Consider the following 16991-nt stretch of genomic DNA (forward strand, 5'->3'; position numbering starts at 1 on the left):
CATCACAGACAAATTGATTTATCAAAAATATTGCACAGACACCCCTAAATTTAAATGGAAAAGGGGCAAACCCACACGCTGCCGTGAGTGCAAGTATAGAACAAGACAAATGCGTTTGATTATGGGTACGTTTTATCACTATTCAAAACTTTCGCTTGGCATATATTGGAACGTTGGCTTACCCCGAATTTTCGAGGTTGGCTGGGTTTCAAGAAGAGACAAGTAATCATCGGCCGACGTGTGATAATGGTTCGAGCGGAAGCCCCAATCTGTACACCACGAGCAATGACTTTAAATCAAGAACGGTTGTGTTTAAAACGCTGCATAATAACATCAGCATTAATTAACAAGTGTATTATTTACATAGCTTATAAGTGGATAAATACAAGATACGTGTTACAACATGTGAATGTACTCATATTTTCTAATGTAAGTAGGGTGATTTCAGCGAAAATTGCATGACGATAGTCGACAACCGTTTTGTTGATATGGTCTACCTTTTCCTTTTCAGAGTTTTTGTATAAATCATCTTTTGCATCGACTTGACAACGTGCATATATTTTTAAATTGCTACGGGTAATTTTTTTTGTTTAGCTTTATTTATATCCTAGAAACATAACGTCTGCATTAATTGGTTTATGGCAAATGCAATTCCATGAATACTGTACAGTGATATCAACAATAGATGACTACAGTGTGACCTCAATTGCTGTAATGTAGTATGCGCCTTAAAAATGAAAGACTTTAAACTTTTCAAAATATTTTCCTATAATTGAAATTTTCAACGATTCTCTTACTGAATCACAAATTAAATCAGTGGTCACCATGCAAAGCGTTGTAATTAAGGAAGTTAACATTTATTTACCGATATTTGAAATTCGAAATGACTACAATCCCTGTTTAAATCTTTGGGGACAACAACACGTTCGATTTTAGAAAACCTAGGATAACAAAAATTTTGTTTCCCAAAGACCTTGAAAATAAGCTCTGACAAACCGTGGACCACAAAGTGTTAAAGAAAAAGTTTCCGAATATCTGTCACCGCCGCGCATTCTACCTTATTTTTGTAACATTTCAAGGAATTTCATATACCTCTGATTCACACTTCCCACGATTGTTATGGATGACACCGTGTTTGGTGGCCTTAATTCATTTCATCCTTCCAGCCAGGACGCCATATAATAAAAATAATAACAAATTTGTAACATGAATTGATTATTTCAGGGTACCTAATTAAGAGCACGGCTAGATCCTTCGAAACCTTGTTAATTGATTCAAAGCCTCACCTTATTTTACGAGTTACTGTGTAACCTTCCAATAATTGTATAATCAGAAGAGATAGAATTTGCCCAAAATGTAAAGAGATAGGTGAAAGAGAGACGGCGGGAAGGGGGACTATGTCTTCATTATTACAACGTCAACGGGTAGGTAATTTATGTACCGTTGTTGAGTGAATAGTATAAAGTGAGTATGAAACTAAATATAGCTTGGTAGCGTTACTATTTATAATATTTGCAATTTGAAATTCTAATAATTTTAGAGGCTAAATCCATAACTTTTTCCAAGAGCGGGTCTTGCGAAAGGCATATCGGCAAGAGAATCAAAAAGCTTTCTCATAATCAACCGTAAAAAAACTAAACCAGGAATTTCTTCTCTTTCGGTGATTACAATAATTTCCATGAGTGTACGAATGTTTTCACCAATGTACCTGGACTTAACAAAACCTGTCTGATCGGGGTTGGTGATAGATGGAAGAACGTTACGTATACGAAATGAAATGGCTTTTGAAGCAAGTTTGTAGTCACCATTTAAGAGCGAAATAGGTCTCCAATTTTTAAGATACCATGGGTTCATATCTTTTTTAGGAATAAGCGGAATGACACCTCTTCGTTGTGAAATTGAAAACTGATTTTTAACTATGGCTGAATTCAAGGAATTGACCAAACTGTCAGAGATCGCATTCGAAAAGACTTTGTAGAATTCTGCTGGAATGCCATCCGTTCCAGGCGAACGACCGTTATCAGTTTATTTGAGGGCCAACAATAGCTCATTTTTGTCTATGCGACCTTCACAACTCTGCCTCTCACGAAGATTTAAGTTATATATATATATATATATATATATATATATATATATATATATATATATATATATATATATATATATATATATATATATATATATATATATATATATATATATATATATATATATATATATATATATATATATATATATATATATACAGGCACGATCACTCGACTACTAATGAAAATGAGAATGCAAAAGTTGTCAAGGTTTATATGTCAGTGTCAAAGTGGGAAAGGGCGCGAACAGACATGTGAGGGAGTCCCTTCGCGTTTATGTTAATTTTTCCGATCCACTTTACCGGAACCTATGCTTCAAGCTTTTACAGCACAAACAGCTGGGGTTTCATAGGGAAAGTGCTGGAAAGTTTCCTATCTTGGAGAACAGTGGTGTTCCTATTAATGCATCCTCATGACATTTCTATATGTCACGTTTGGCACTGCGTATGCAACCAAGGCGAATGCCAGATAACGCTATTTGTAAAATAGGACGGTGATGGTAACTGGCGTTGCTGATCGTATAACGAGATAAATAGCAATGTTACAAAGTAAATGCGTGAAATTGTAAAGGTCAAATATATCAAGCAGATAATTGTCATATATTTTTTGTATATTTTATTACCTTAAGCGGGGACTTGTTTAGATCCTTCAGTTGTTAATTGTTACTTCGCGTGCCCGTAGCCGACGTACGTAGGACTAATGACGTGTTGTGGTATTTAGCCATCGAGGGTAACTGCCCTTTTTCGCGGCTGGTTAGCCATCGACGAACAAAACGCGAGCAATTTGTTTTATAATAAACTTTCAACTACAGTGAGGACATACCAGTTTTCAAATTTTACTGGCATTTGGCCGAATTATTCTAAACTGATGAATATTACATTTTTGTCATTATTTTACCACTTACTTATGAACTGAGGTCCCAGTATGTATGTATGTATGTATGTATGTATGTATGTATGTATGTATGTATGTATGTATGTATGTATGTATGTATGTATGTATGTATGTATGTATGTATGTATGTATGTATGTATGTATCTTTGTATCTTTGTATCTTTGTATCTTTGTATCTTTGTATCTATGTATGTTTGCATGCATGCATGCTTATATTATGCCTGACTGCATGAAGCATATGTTATGTATTTAGGTAACTATGTACGTTTCCGTGCATTAAAGTGCTTCGCAAAAATAATGTTTGAAGTAAATGCACTCCAAACTTTTGATATGCATCTTCATGACGGTAAATACTCCCTTATTAAGACTCAAGTTACAAACACTACATCCCATCCCCGAATATTACTGACAAAACAGAATTAGTGTCAATGGTTAAGTTCATTGAGTTTCAAGTAAAATATTTACTTTAGATTCCTCCCATTTAATTACAATTACAGGTGAGAAACTTTTAATTATGTTGTTTAAGGCATTGCGGAAAAAACTCGTTACATTATTAAATTATAATGTGAAATGATTCAGTGATAAGGAATTGCATAGAAGAACCTTCTATCGCCTTTGCCTTGTACGCTTTTGTATGTGTCTCTTTTCTTGTTGAGGTTATTCACCGTCAACTTCAATGTCACGGGAAGAATTTGGACAACTTTACTATCGCCGACATTGGTCTCAAAGGTGCACTTTGCTTTAATTTGATACAGACCTCTTCGTCGTACAGACAAGTACTTCACTTTACAATCATGGGTACGCTCAAAAGCAAGAATATCATCGATCTCTCGGCCTCGGGAAATACAGAGTTAACATGTTTTTGAGTTTTCGGATACATAAACATACACTCTGATTCGTTGTTGTTGTGCACTATGCCGGTCGCAGCACATCCCGTAGGAGAAAAGAAATCGATTGAATATTACAGCTAGTGTATGGATGTCTACAACTGTCCGTAAGGTCATAATTGAAATATCGTACGAGAAGGGATGGAATATATACTGCTGACTATTTATAAAGCTTCATTACAAACAATATCCTTAGATGGTTTGACTGACTCTCACGATTTGACCTAGACGTCCAACGAATGCGAACTAACCCCCCCCCACCCCTAGGTTATTAAACAAGCAGGGCTCATTACACGAATTCAGAGTTTGGACGGTTGATCACATGAAGTTCACGCTAGGCGTCCCCTACAAACATGCGGACGTTGCTTCCTAATGAGCTGCAGTACCTTCGCTTGTCAAAGAAACTGTTTGAAGGCAATTAATCGAAAAAGTCAGTGAAAGTGTATTGTCAATGTATACTGCATGCATAACGTATTTTGTTTGTTTATTTTCGATTGAAGGGCTATTTTCAATTGAAAAGCGAGGTTGCAAATATTTCAACCAGGGTAGAACAATGTAGTACTTCAAAAATATAAGGTCTTCCAATATATAACTGGACCCTTAGATTGTTAAAAGCACGCTTCGCCTGATTATCGAAATTAAAACAAACGAGTATCATTTGTCGATATCACGATCGGAACTAATTTGGGATAATTGGATCTTCATATTTTTTCCAATTTCTCAAATGTGTTGGGTGCCCCATTGCTGAAAGTTGCAATATTACAAATTACTCATAAAACAAGTGTGTAACTTATAAACAAAAGCAGATGAGCTTACATTTGAAGATTAAATCAACATTAAAATTGTCCCAAATTAGTTACAATCGTGTTCGAGTCTTTGTTAAATACGATGGACCTCTTTCGATAAATCTAAGTTCAATCGGCGTCACATTGTATATGACACATATTCATTCTAGCCTTCGCGGGATTTCCAACTCTGAAATATTCTAATGAGAACAGCGTCTGTGTTTAATCGTAAGAACAGGCACACTTGTACACAAGAGAATTAGGAAGAAGAAACAGTTCCCTTTGAAACGTTACTTCTTTACTAGACATACACATACCAATAAATTCGAGTACATTCATCTATCGACAAACTACAGACACAGCATCTTGATGATCATGGCATAATTGTCGAGAGAACGGTCAATTTAGTATTCTGTCATGTAAAAGGCTCCTTTATCGAGACGCTGGAAAATGACGGGAATCTAAATTAAACGCGGATCGTTGAAATATTGTGATTACTAATACAAAGTAAGAGATACATTTACGAGGCTAGGATATATGGCGAGTAACTGTCTTCCTTAAATTCAGCTTCATTTTATACTCTTATAGAGCACTTTATAGCCCATGGCCGGTTAAATGCACATTCGTTTTTTCAAGGAATAACCCCGACATTAGCGACTGCTATCATTTCATTCCTTTCGCGTCTTCAAGCAAGTCATAAAAATGTCCACTTGTATGATGAAAGTACTGCCCTGTACATTAACGCACTAGCTAACACTCTGAGGCAAAGTGTGTGCCAAAATATGCCCGCGTGTTCTAGAAGTAATGGGCACTTTTTTCGACATTTGCGGCAATGAACAGGTTTCTACTTTCGAGAAACTTTGAATGATATATTTATGTCTAGTTATTGTAAATCGATTTACAGATTGGATTATATCATGAGACTAATGGTATGCCACGGTAGAGACAAGTGCTGATTGTGAAATAATTGGGTAGGATTCAATTTATTAGAGTCTTCAGACCGTAAAATACATACCAACATGTCAAACATCTTTCCATTTTATCTCAACATAAACCCCTTACTACGAAATTCGTAGTAGCACGCAGGTTGATGGTTCACAACAAAATGTAAAAGCAAATATACATAGGCCAGTATTATCGACTGGTATATTTATTTATTTATTTAGAACTGCAACACAGATGTGATACATTAAAAATCATATACATCCCCACTGGCAGGAGGATTTTAGTAAAATCACATAAAATGCTATTACAGGACAAGAAAGCCAGTTAAAACAAACGACACACAACCAGTACAAAACAAAAAATGAAAAATAAAAGCTTTCAGCCTTTCCTTTAAAACTCGAAGCAGACACAAGTAAAATTGGTAGACATTGATAAAACTATTATAAAGCTTTGAAATGCGATTAAAAGGTGAACTGCAGGTAAATATGACTTACCACCAGCTTCAAGGATATAAAATGTTCATTTCTGTCTAAATGATCGCTAGGGAATATGTAAATTGAAAATCGGCTGGCTGAGGGCATTAGTTGATTTGAAAAAATGGTCAAAAGATAGGCATCTTTCAGACAGCAATGGTAAATTAAATTCAGCACAGAGATCACGATATGAATAATTATCAAATCTTACATTTACAACATAATACGGATATTTAAAAAAAGTACACTGAACAGCTTCTAGCTTGTCTGGGTACTCTTTGTCAATGCTGTTCCAAAGAACTGAGGTATATTCAAGTTTAGTTCTGACGAACGTTTTGTATACATACATACATACATACATACATACATACATGCATGATGCATGCATGAATTTTGTAAACCATAAGGAGGGTATGCACGGACAACCTTTACGCAAACCTTTTTGGCGTGCCAAGTAATCTTCGAGTATCAGTAATGATGCAAGCAACATGGGTTGTAAAAGTTCACTTGGTGTCTACTGTCATTCCCAGATCACTGTAACTATAAACTGTCTCCAAATTGTGTACGTCAATCAAGCCCTGTAAATTGGCAATCTTTTCAAAGAAAGAGGAAGTACTTCACACTTTACATAATCAAGCTGCATTTTCCATCTCTCACAACATGTGGACAAGTGATTGATATCGTCCTGTAACATTGAACAAGTCATTCACACTACGTATTATCTTAAACAACTTCAGATCATCTGCATCGCCTAGTGAGCCCCACTAAAAATTGCCAAAAGTGTCATTCAAATAAAGAATGAAACACAATGGTCCTAGGTGTGAACCCTGTGGAACCCCTGACTTAACTAAAACAGGATCTGATCTATACCCTTTAACATCAACTACGTGGGATCTATCAGTTAGGTAGCTAGCAAACCAGTCAGGGGGTGTCTTCTATTCCATACTTACCAAGTTTGTATACTTAATATTTATGATTGACTTTTTCAAATGTCTTCGAAAAACCTGTGCATATGACATTTAACCGTTTTGCCTCATTAACAGCAATTCGAGCTTCATTGAGCAAGACAGATAGATTAGGCTTGGAGGATCGCTCAGGCAGAAAACCATGCTTTGTTCAGATAAAACACACTTTACATGGTTATATAATCGCCTTGATATCATTTTATCACACATTTTTGAGACAAATGATAAGAGGGACGCTGGGCGATAATTTCTAAAGTATGTTTTGTACCCTTTTTGTGTATAGGTTCGACTAAAGCTTTGTTCCTCTTTGTCGGGAAAACTCCCTCACGAATAGACAGATTAAATATGAAAATTAGTGGAACGGAAAGATAACAAACTATCGTAACACATTGCTCGATGTTCATAAAGGCCATAATATACAGTGGTTTCGGTCGGGTTCGAACTCACAACGTACGGTACCCAATCACCTACCGGAGAAGCCACAGACAAAACTGCTCGGCCAAATCCCCAATCTCAAAAATGATTGGTTCAATAACTGAGCTAAGATGTTACAAATTTTGAGACTGCGACCCCTATACACGCTGTAGAGTTCGTAAAGCACTCATGCCCGTATGCTCACAATCATACATCGCACACAATCTTTATCGAAGCGAAGCAATGAATACATCGCTTAAACTGGGTAAAAGACAGCCTCGGGGAAAATTCTGTCCACCAGCAGAGCTATCAACCCAGTCTAGAAAATGCAGTGGTTTCAATCGGGTTCAGAAGTTGGGACTTAACCTCTGACATAGATATAGTGAACTTACACAAAGGATCGTGAAATTAAGTATCTGATTTATTAATGGTATTTATGTCATCAGTTATGACAAGACGTTCATAAAAACGTATTGAAGATACGGGCCCGAGGTTGGTTATCACAAGCTTCATGCCAATCCAATTCTATAGTACCCGGATATATAAGCGACTTGGTTCCTTTTATACAGACTGAAGCAAAGGAGAACAATCGCTTTGAAATTGTTCGTGTCATCTGCTGCAACATACAAAACATAATCATTGTATTTCATTTTCGCCAATTTCTGGGATGAGGTACGAGCCTGCTCAAAGAGTTGTACTTTCTCAGGGACAGGTATACGTCTTTTGGCATGATGTCAGAGTTTTTTCAGTTTCAATGCTTCGATTAGGTCTTTATCATACCAGGGAGGACATGGCGGCGAAGTTTGATTCACTGCACCTTGTCTTTAATAGCTGACATATTGATGTCTCTAATACCTGACATAATTAGATCATAGAAGGTCTCCTCACATTCATCAAGGGTACCAAAAGAAGATCGATCCAAGAAATGTTTGCAAGATCGGATTTCAAATTTTCCCAGTTGGCTTCCTTGAAATTGTAAATTTTATGAATCTGTGTAATGACAAATTTTACAGGTTTTTTATTGCCTTGGAATAATTTCGACATTGACTAATGATAAGATGTAATATTTTCTCCAACCCCGACGCTTACTTTGTCAATGTTACACAAACATAGGTCAAGAAAGTTCTCTCTTCTTGTTGGCAGTAAATAGTCCTGATCCATATTGAATTTATAATTTAAAGGAAGTTGATGATATCGTTTGGCGGCATGCACACATTTTCCGATGATGATTCTCATGTAATATTAGAATATTGAAATCTCCAACAACGTTTTGGAAACCAGACTTACTCTAGGTGTGTTTGTTCTTATCACATAAATATCAGGAAATTTTCCTTCTTTCGATAGAAAGAATGCATCTTGCTTAAAGTGACAGCAAAGACGAAATGGCTATGTATGGTGTGCTGATAGTGACGAGTGCAAATATGTTTTGAGCTTGTAAAGGCTGCCGGCGTGTAAAGCGAATATTAAAGCGCCTATTGTTTTTAAGTGTGTTATACTAGCTGCTGCTTGCAACCTGCAGTAATAATCTAATTTGACATTGAAAATAATTGAACTGAAAATGGCTGTTAGGAAAGGGCCCCTTCTCTCTCTTAAAGAGCCGACCTGTTAACTTTAACGCGGAAATGTCAAATATTTACTGAACATAATTTAATTCTTTTCCATAAAATCTCTGTGTGAGACGTCAGACTTGATGAAATCTAAGTCACCTCGCCCCTTGGGAACCTCGTAAGGTCACACTGCTGATTGCCAGTAAAACTAAATGTACAATAAGAGTGTAATACCGAGGTCGTGAATCGTTGAAAAGGGCCGCCACTGCTGCGATAATGAAGTGAAAACCCGTTAAAGGTTAAATGACACCTTAATAAAGACACGCATGTCTTGCATTCGTTTTTCTTTATCGAAGAAATTTGTCAACGTTTTAAACTATGCCACTTATCACATCAAGCATATGCTACTGCAGTGAATCCAGAATGTTCTTGTAGTATACAAATACTTGTAAGCAATCACACGGCAGCTTATATCACTGAAAAGAGCGGTGCAAATTGTCTATGTGAGATTTCAATGAACTGTGCCTGTGTCAAGTAAATTTCTCGGCTACCATGTAGGAATTAATTGCCCAACATATTTTGAATGGTTATGTTGATTTATCATGACGCACCATACACACCTTTACTTAAAATGTAAATACAATCACGAAAAAAAGACAAAACAGCAAGCATATAGTCATCAAATATTTGTACTTGTAAGTTTTAAGCAGGCAAGTTTAAACAACTGCTACAGACAAACTCCCAGACAGGAGTCACATTTTTCACAATTGCTGGTGTCATATCAGTACGAAATATTGTAGCAATGTGGTAAGCAATTTCAACTTGATTCGCTTTGAATAAGATTTCATAAAAAATTGAGGATAACCATAAATTAAGCAATATTCTTTCATATCATTTGAATTGCGATAGCATGTGAATCGCATTATTTTTATTCAAAGAATTATGGGAAAGTCCTATCTAGGGAGCATGAACATATTCCTTCATTTTTAAATAACTGGGACCATATAGCATTGAGCCATATACCATTTCTAAATATTAAAACACCCGTGACTCTATGGCTCTTGTTGGTTAAACCTAAATCGTCAACTTGTGTAGCTTGTGTCGAGGAGATAGCGCATTTTTCAAAAACAGTAACCATTGAGAATTCGAAGTTTTGGGGATTGCATATAACAATACTGTTCCGTTGGCAAATCCAGTCAGAAGACCGTAAGATTTATCTTCATAAGTACATTCAATTCGAAAGGCGAGTTTGCTAGGTATTGAGTAAAAAGTGTATTGTCAGTGTAATACCATAATGCAAACACTTTTCCATGCAGCTGTGACTCACTAGAACATGGCTCTTTTTGAAGTTTCTGTGTGAAGTGTAGATTGCTTGGAGAAAATGCTTCTAAGGAGCAAAGACATTTTCCACCCGATGCGCTAAGTAGTTTCACGCTGAAAGCAGGGTTACACTGGATAATACTGCATGCGTTTCCTGTTTTCCGTAGCTGTCTCAGTTGATGACTGAATGATCTAGAGCTTCCCAAAAACTGCCTGAAAATCTTTTTCACTACCTCTAGCCTATGACGACATCCGTTTGTACAGATTCATCGATCAATGTTTGAAATTCTTGAACAAAAGTGGAGCGAACGTTATCCGTAGAAATTCCTAAAGAATGGTCGCAAACAAAAATATGTTGAAGAGGTATTTGACATGCCTACAATGAACACAGAAAAATATACCTCTTATCAAAGAGTATGTAAAACAAACACAAAAGTTACATCTATCCTAAGCAATGTGGCATGCATACTGCAATTTTCACTTTTTAAAATAAGAGACTCAGTGTGAAAATCAAGGTGTGATCTATCGGCCATCGTTTACTTAGCACGTTTTCTTTGAAGCGGTAAAACTCATGTAGTTTTCAGGCCTTTGCAGCTGCTTATGAATAAATTTACAAACAGCTCGTGTTCATACTTTATGGCTAGAGATTAGTTCAAAACGGCGCAGGCTATATAAACATTGGAAACCGATCGTTTGAATTGACAGTTTCTTTGCGAACTTGGACTACTTATCAACAATAAGATGTTGAAGCGCCAACTTTAAAATGCCTTTTGTAAGTTACTGTATCTCGTTTTAGCATCAGGGTTGCCTCAGAGGGGAAACAACTTTATTAATGTAATGTTTAGTGCCAGCTTCAAATACAGAGTCAACATTTTTCTCTAGAGAAAACTGATGAGCTCATTATAGTGTGCTTAAGTCTGAGGTTAAAATGAGTTTAGCTATTTTTCAGGGTATTTATCACGTAGAATTTATCTTAAAGAAGGTTCTTATACATTTTATGTTAAATATACATGCACCAAAGGCCGAAGTGTGATGTCTTGCGAAGACGTCTTGTTGACCTTTGAAACACCCTTAGAAACATGGGCATATTACCTTAACAACCTAATCTAATTATCTTTCCGACTTAACCATAACAAGTTCGTATTTTATATGAACTGAGAAACGTTGCCAGAGAGCCCCTGCTCTGTTAACCATAAGGTTATATTGCTTCATTAACATGACCTTATTACAGCCCGCTCTCATTACCTGAGTTATTGCCAGACAATTAAGGGAAAAGAGGTCAATATGATCACAGTCATTTCAATCATGATACAAATGCATGGCAGAATATGGGAATTGTACTTTATACCGATCTTTTATTATTTAGGGTCAAAGCTTACAATTTTAAGTCATAAGTAAAATATAAATATATGACAAATACACACACTTTCTGATTATATTCATAGTGCAGTGGCACTGTAAAAACTGACACAGTAATTGATTTCTTAAACTAGTATGTCTCCATTCATTTTGCCCTTCATGAAGAAATATGATAGACGTCCTATACAACTGAAGGGATAAGCTTTGCGTCTATAAATGAGAGATATGCCATAAACTTGTTTAAAGCCAGCAGCAATAACGGTCATTTGTGTACAAGCTGAATGTTTTTAAGTAGTTTATTCTATATCCATTGTCAATTTTTAAATACACTATGAACGTGCCTTTGTATATGTGAGCTATATCTGTCTATAAGGTGTACAAGGCTTTACCACAGTGACTTCAACCAAGCGTAAATAGTGTTATTGTGACATGTATCGAGATCTATTGTTTGGTATATTATTGATTGTTTTATTCACTTGATTAGAATAGATGAGCCAAAATGAAATGTAACGAATATCTCAAGCTAAGTCATTTTTCCATTAATGTAGGAACTTAAAAACAATGTTTCGTATGTGCTAAACTGTAATGAGGAGCGTCATAAACATACGTCTACGTGTGTCAAATTTTCTATCCCCCACTAACTTTTATCAAAATCCTGGTAAGTCATTAGGTCTGCCGTAGGCCGATTGCAGAAAACATACATTACAGTTGGCCACCTGATACATCAATGAAAAATAGCAAAGCTATACTTTGAAATGTTTGAACAAAAATCTCGTATTATGAAAACATTATCTGAGAGATGTTTCAGTTATTGCTATATTTAGCAATAGTTTATTGCTCTATCAAAATTAATTCATCCACTTGAGCTTGAATAAATTAAAGGGGATCGATCATGGAATTTTAAGAATAACAACTACCATAGGACCTTAAGGAACAGTACAAACAAAATATTTTCGTCTGATATTATTACTTTGTAAATACTTTTTATGAAGCTCCACTTTTGGCAGCGAGCACTGTCATTATCCATGAAGACAAGGGTATACTTCGGCATATATATATATATATATATATATATATATATATATATATATATATATATATATATATATATATATATATATATATATAATGAAACATGTCCTTTCGGATACCTCTCTATTCAGAACACCTCTTCATCACGGGCAGATTTATCAAGCCAAAATTTACCATTTAGAATTTACCTGTTTATTTTTTACACCTCTCTAATAACGACACTTTTTTCTGCTCCTTAACGTGTCCTTAATAAACAGGTTTCACTGAGTGTTTGTGCGGGAGTGTTTGTGTATATTATATATATATATATATATATATATATATATATATATATATATATATATATATATATATATATATATATATATATATATAATGTATTTGTCGATACATGGTATGAAAGCAACACCAACGCAATAGGTAACTATACATGATATAGGATTCGAGGCTAATAAACAAGCCAGTGTTTGCTTCTGAATTGATATCTACAGTGCATAATTTTTTTATTGATGTACACAACTTTCAAATGCGTAAATAAAATTCCATCGGACATTCACACCAAAACGATAACGGTCTGTAAAGGCAATTATTTTCTTCAATTGCTGCTGGCAGCGAATAACGGATAACAGAAAGTTTGATGTTCGCCATCTGCAAACCGACGGCAGTAAAGGATTTAATAAACCCGAAATCAATATTCGCACCCGTAGTTGTATAACCTAGAAATTGAGTGCAGCAAGCTACTAATTGTAAACACTTTTCACTCGTTAAGGCTCCTGACAAGACAACGAACCAACGTTTGACGTGGTCACTATGGTAAATAATATGTATTTACTATTTCTCAACGTGAAATCATAGAGTGGAGATTGAACTTCATGGAAACGCAGTGGTAAAACCTAGGCTGTTATCGTGACTGCCCACTGAGTTGAATTGCAACGTCAGGGTCTCAACCTTTCACTTAAATCAATGGCGCCAACGATATCAAAAAGATGGCAAGAACTGTTTATGTACATCAATATCAGTGAATCTTCTCATAAAGGAAAATTCATTGGTCCAGTGCAAATTCGATCATATATTCGTCTCGAAAAAAACGACAATAATATCTTTTGAATGCATAGATATCAGACATAGGAAGATAGAGTCAAGGGAAGCCGACCTGCCTTTTATTGTTTAAAGCCTTAGACAAAAGGATAATAAAGAGATAGATAAATAACATTATCAACTCTTTAAGAGTACTTTCGATTTAATATTCAGTGGTGTTTGGAGGGCTTTGTACAGAGTAAGATAAGGCATTTGTTTGTTTAGCTTTTTTGTTTTTATTTTTTGTTTTTTTTTTCTATTCAATGCATCATCCAACAGGCGAACCCAATTACAGAATCAGGTACCCATTACCCACTCTCACTGGAGCAACGGGGAGTAAAGTGCCTTGCTCAAGGGCACAGCAGCGTGCTAGAGTCTCGAACTCACCATCTCCAACAGTGAGTCTGTTACTCTCGACTTATTGGGTCTCGAACTCACCATCCTCTGACAGTTAAACCAGTGCCCTAACCACTCAAAATTGTTTTCCCGTAAAATATTTGATATTGTGTTTGTATGAAATATTAGAGAATGATAAATAACTATATTATTTCTGGAGATCATAACCAGCGTTTTGTTGTGATTTAATCGCTAAAATCCTGTAATAATCATTAAACGTGTTGCAGTGCATAGAGCGAGTTGACACATGTTACAATATCAAATATTTTACGGGTAACAGTTTTGAGTGCGAAATATCTCGATCGTAACTAAGTTGAGAAATAATAAATGCAAATAAAGTAACCATGATTATACAAATTGTAAAATGTCATTGTTTAACTGCTTCTTGAACTCGCCACAAAATATGTAAAATAAAATGTTTGGAACTAGGTGCAGATTAGGTGCACATGGGTGAATAAAAGATTTGCTTTGAAGAAAAGTAAATAATTAGGTTTTCCCAATAGCTACTCCGCCGCTCTTAAAGCAACCTCCTTTACATTGTTATCTTTCACAGTCATGTTTCCCATCCCGTATTAGTTCTTCTGGTATACTTTACACGGCCATAGAACGTGACCCGACATCATTACTTTTTCTTTGCTATCTGCAGTCTGAAGATTATACTTCACCCCGTGTTAACCTAAGGTTATGTTTTGCAATCTAACCTACACAGAAAAGACGTCAAGAAATGCAGCTTTCGTAGATTAAATTCAGGTGTCATACCGTCTGTTCTCTGATTTTGGTATTCCTATACCACGAGCACATTAAGACGAGATCTCCAGACAGTACGGATACAACCTCATTTTATGTGGCAACTCGACTAAAACATGTGAAAATAATCTCAGCGCCCTTTACTACCTTCAACACTTGAAATTACCGAGAATTATGGATAGATATTGCAATTAATATTTAATATTCTGCTCTATTTGGTGTATTGAATTACAGAAGAAATACCGGTAACAATTATTCAGCATCAACCAAGTGGATAAATACAGTTCTTTACAATATTCATAAAAAGCATGACACGTGTCATCTTACAGCGGTAAAGTCTGACGATACACCGGCCTCACATTTATGTCGGCGTGGTTGTTGCTTTACAATTGGTAGATATCTTGCTGTCGGGGTTTTTATCGATATGAAAAACGCCGCGCCGCTGTCTATCTTATGACATTGAGATTTGGTTTTATGTATTTCGCTTTATGTATTGCGAGGAGATAGCAAAATAGAAACGTTTAATCGTACACAGCTTGAAAGGGATATCTAATTCAGAGTGTGCTAAAATCGAACCGTTTTTAGACGGCACCCGCGGCTCTGAAACTGGTTCACCGTTATCAAATGCTATCTCGTGTGTAATAAAGCCAGCTGTACGATGTTTGGAGAGCAATCATCTATAGAAATACCCCTGGTTGCGTGTCGAACTTCTCTTTGAATGCAAGAGCAGACGAGCGCGAATGCGATTCGTGTTAATATGTAGCTGAAGCCAGGCATTCATCAACGACACAAACGTGTGTCAATAGAACATGGACAGTAATCCAAGATGCTGAACGAAGCAAATTAATTTCAATGTGATGCCAAAGAAAACATTGCTTCACATGGGAAATTACGTGAGAAATGACTTTTCATCGAATCAAAGGGGATCGTTTGTAACAACACTAGACAAACACCGGATTAAAGCAATTCGTAAAAACATTTCATCAGCGATCGCTCAACAAAATATTAGGTTGGAAGAAAAAATACATTTAATTAATTCATTTTGCAGCCCCAACCATCTCAACATTAGGCAACATTTTCAGAGCCCCTCTATTGGCAATGACATTAGAGAGATTCAAATATATAAAAACGGCGAGCAAATCTATTTAGAAATCTATTTAGATATCTAGATATAGATATGTAGATGTATGTATGTATGTATGTATGTATGTATGTATGTATGTATGTATGTATGTATGTATGTATGTATGTATGTATGTATATAGCTATATCTGTGTATATGTATTTGACAATTGATACAACTGAATATACCAGAATGTGGTGACCAAACTTCTTAGATTTACAACAAATATGATATCGAAATTTTACCAAAAATATCCATGTATTATACAATGGAGTCAAGGAGGTATACTGTTCAACGAATGAAAACAAACACAGGATATAACTAGCTGTATCTGTTACATTTATTAATTTATATGAATGTCCCTGCCAGCCCATTTTCTGTATTTAAAGTCCCCCAATTATAGTAACCCTCTTGCTGTCAATTTTCATGCCCAGACTTTGACAGTAAGTTTAATAGCTACATATATGTATATATATATAAATAAATATATATATATATATATATATATATATATATATATAACGTGTATATATATATATATATATATATATATATATATATATATATATATATATATAAAACCATTTACGGTCGTCTTTATATTAGAAAACAGGTTAACGGTATTCTGAACACCCAGGTATTTTTCGTGCCCCATACCACAGCTGTCACTGTAAATTGTGCATATTCCCTCAGTATATATGCGAATAGTAAAGTACATACATTTCATTTATAACCACGATAACGATAAACAAATTCACATTAGCAATATTTAAAGGAATGTAGAATTTGTATGTCGCTCGATTTCTACCAATGGGACATGTTCTTGTAGACGCTGAATCACAAGCAATAAATGTCGAGTGTCACTGACCCGTAAACAAGTCTGAATAAAACGTAGTTACAAGTAATTGTCGATGTGTGCGTGCACCACACTTACAAGTTT

The 16991-nt window shown here is 35.5% G+C and overlaps 1 protein-coding gene across 2 annotated transcripts in view; it reads left to right on the forward strand.

The window, feature by feature from the left end:
• The window catches only part of LOC139141915 (phe13-bombesin receptor-like), a 94654-nt gene that overhangs the window by 22304 nt on the left and 55359 nt on the right, over nt 1–16991 (forward strand). The gene's annotated exons all lie outside the window — the stretch shown is intronic.

This window comes from Ptychodera flava, chromosome 10 (genome assembly GCF_041260155.1).
Source record: "Ptychodera flava strain L36383 chromosome 10, AS_Pfla_20210202, whole genome shotgun sequence".
NCBI classification, from domain to species: Eukaryota; Metazoa; Hemichordata; class Enteropneusta; family Ptychoderidae; genus Ptychodera; species Ptychodera flava.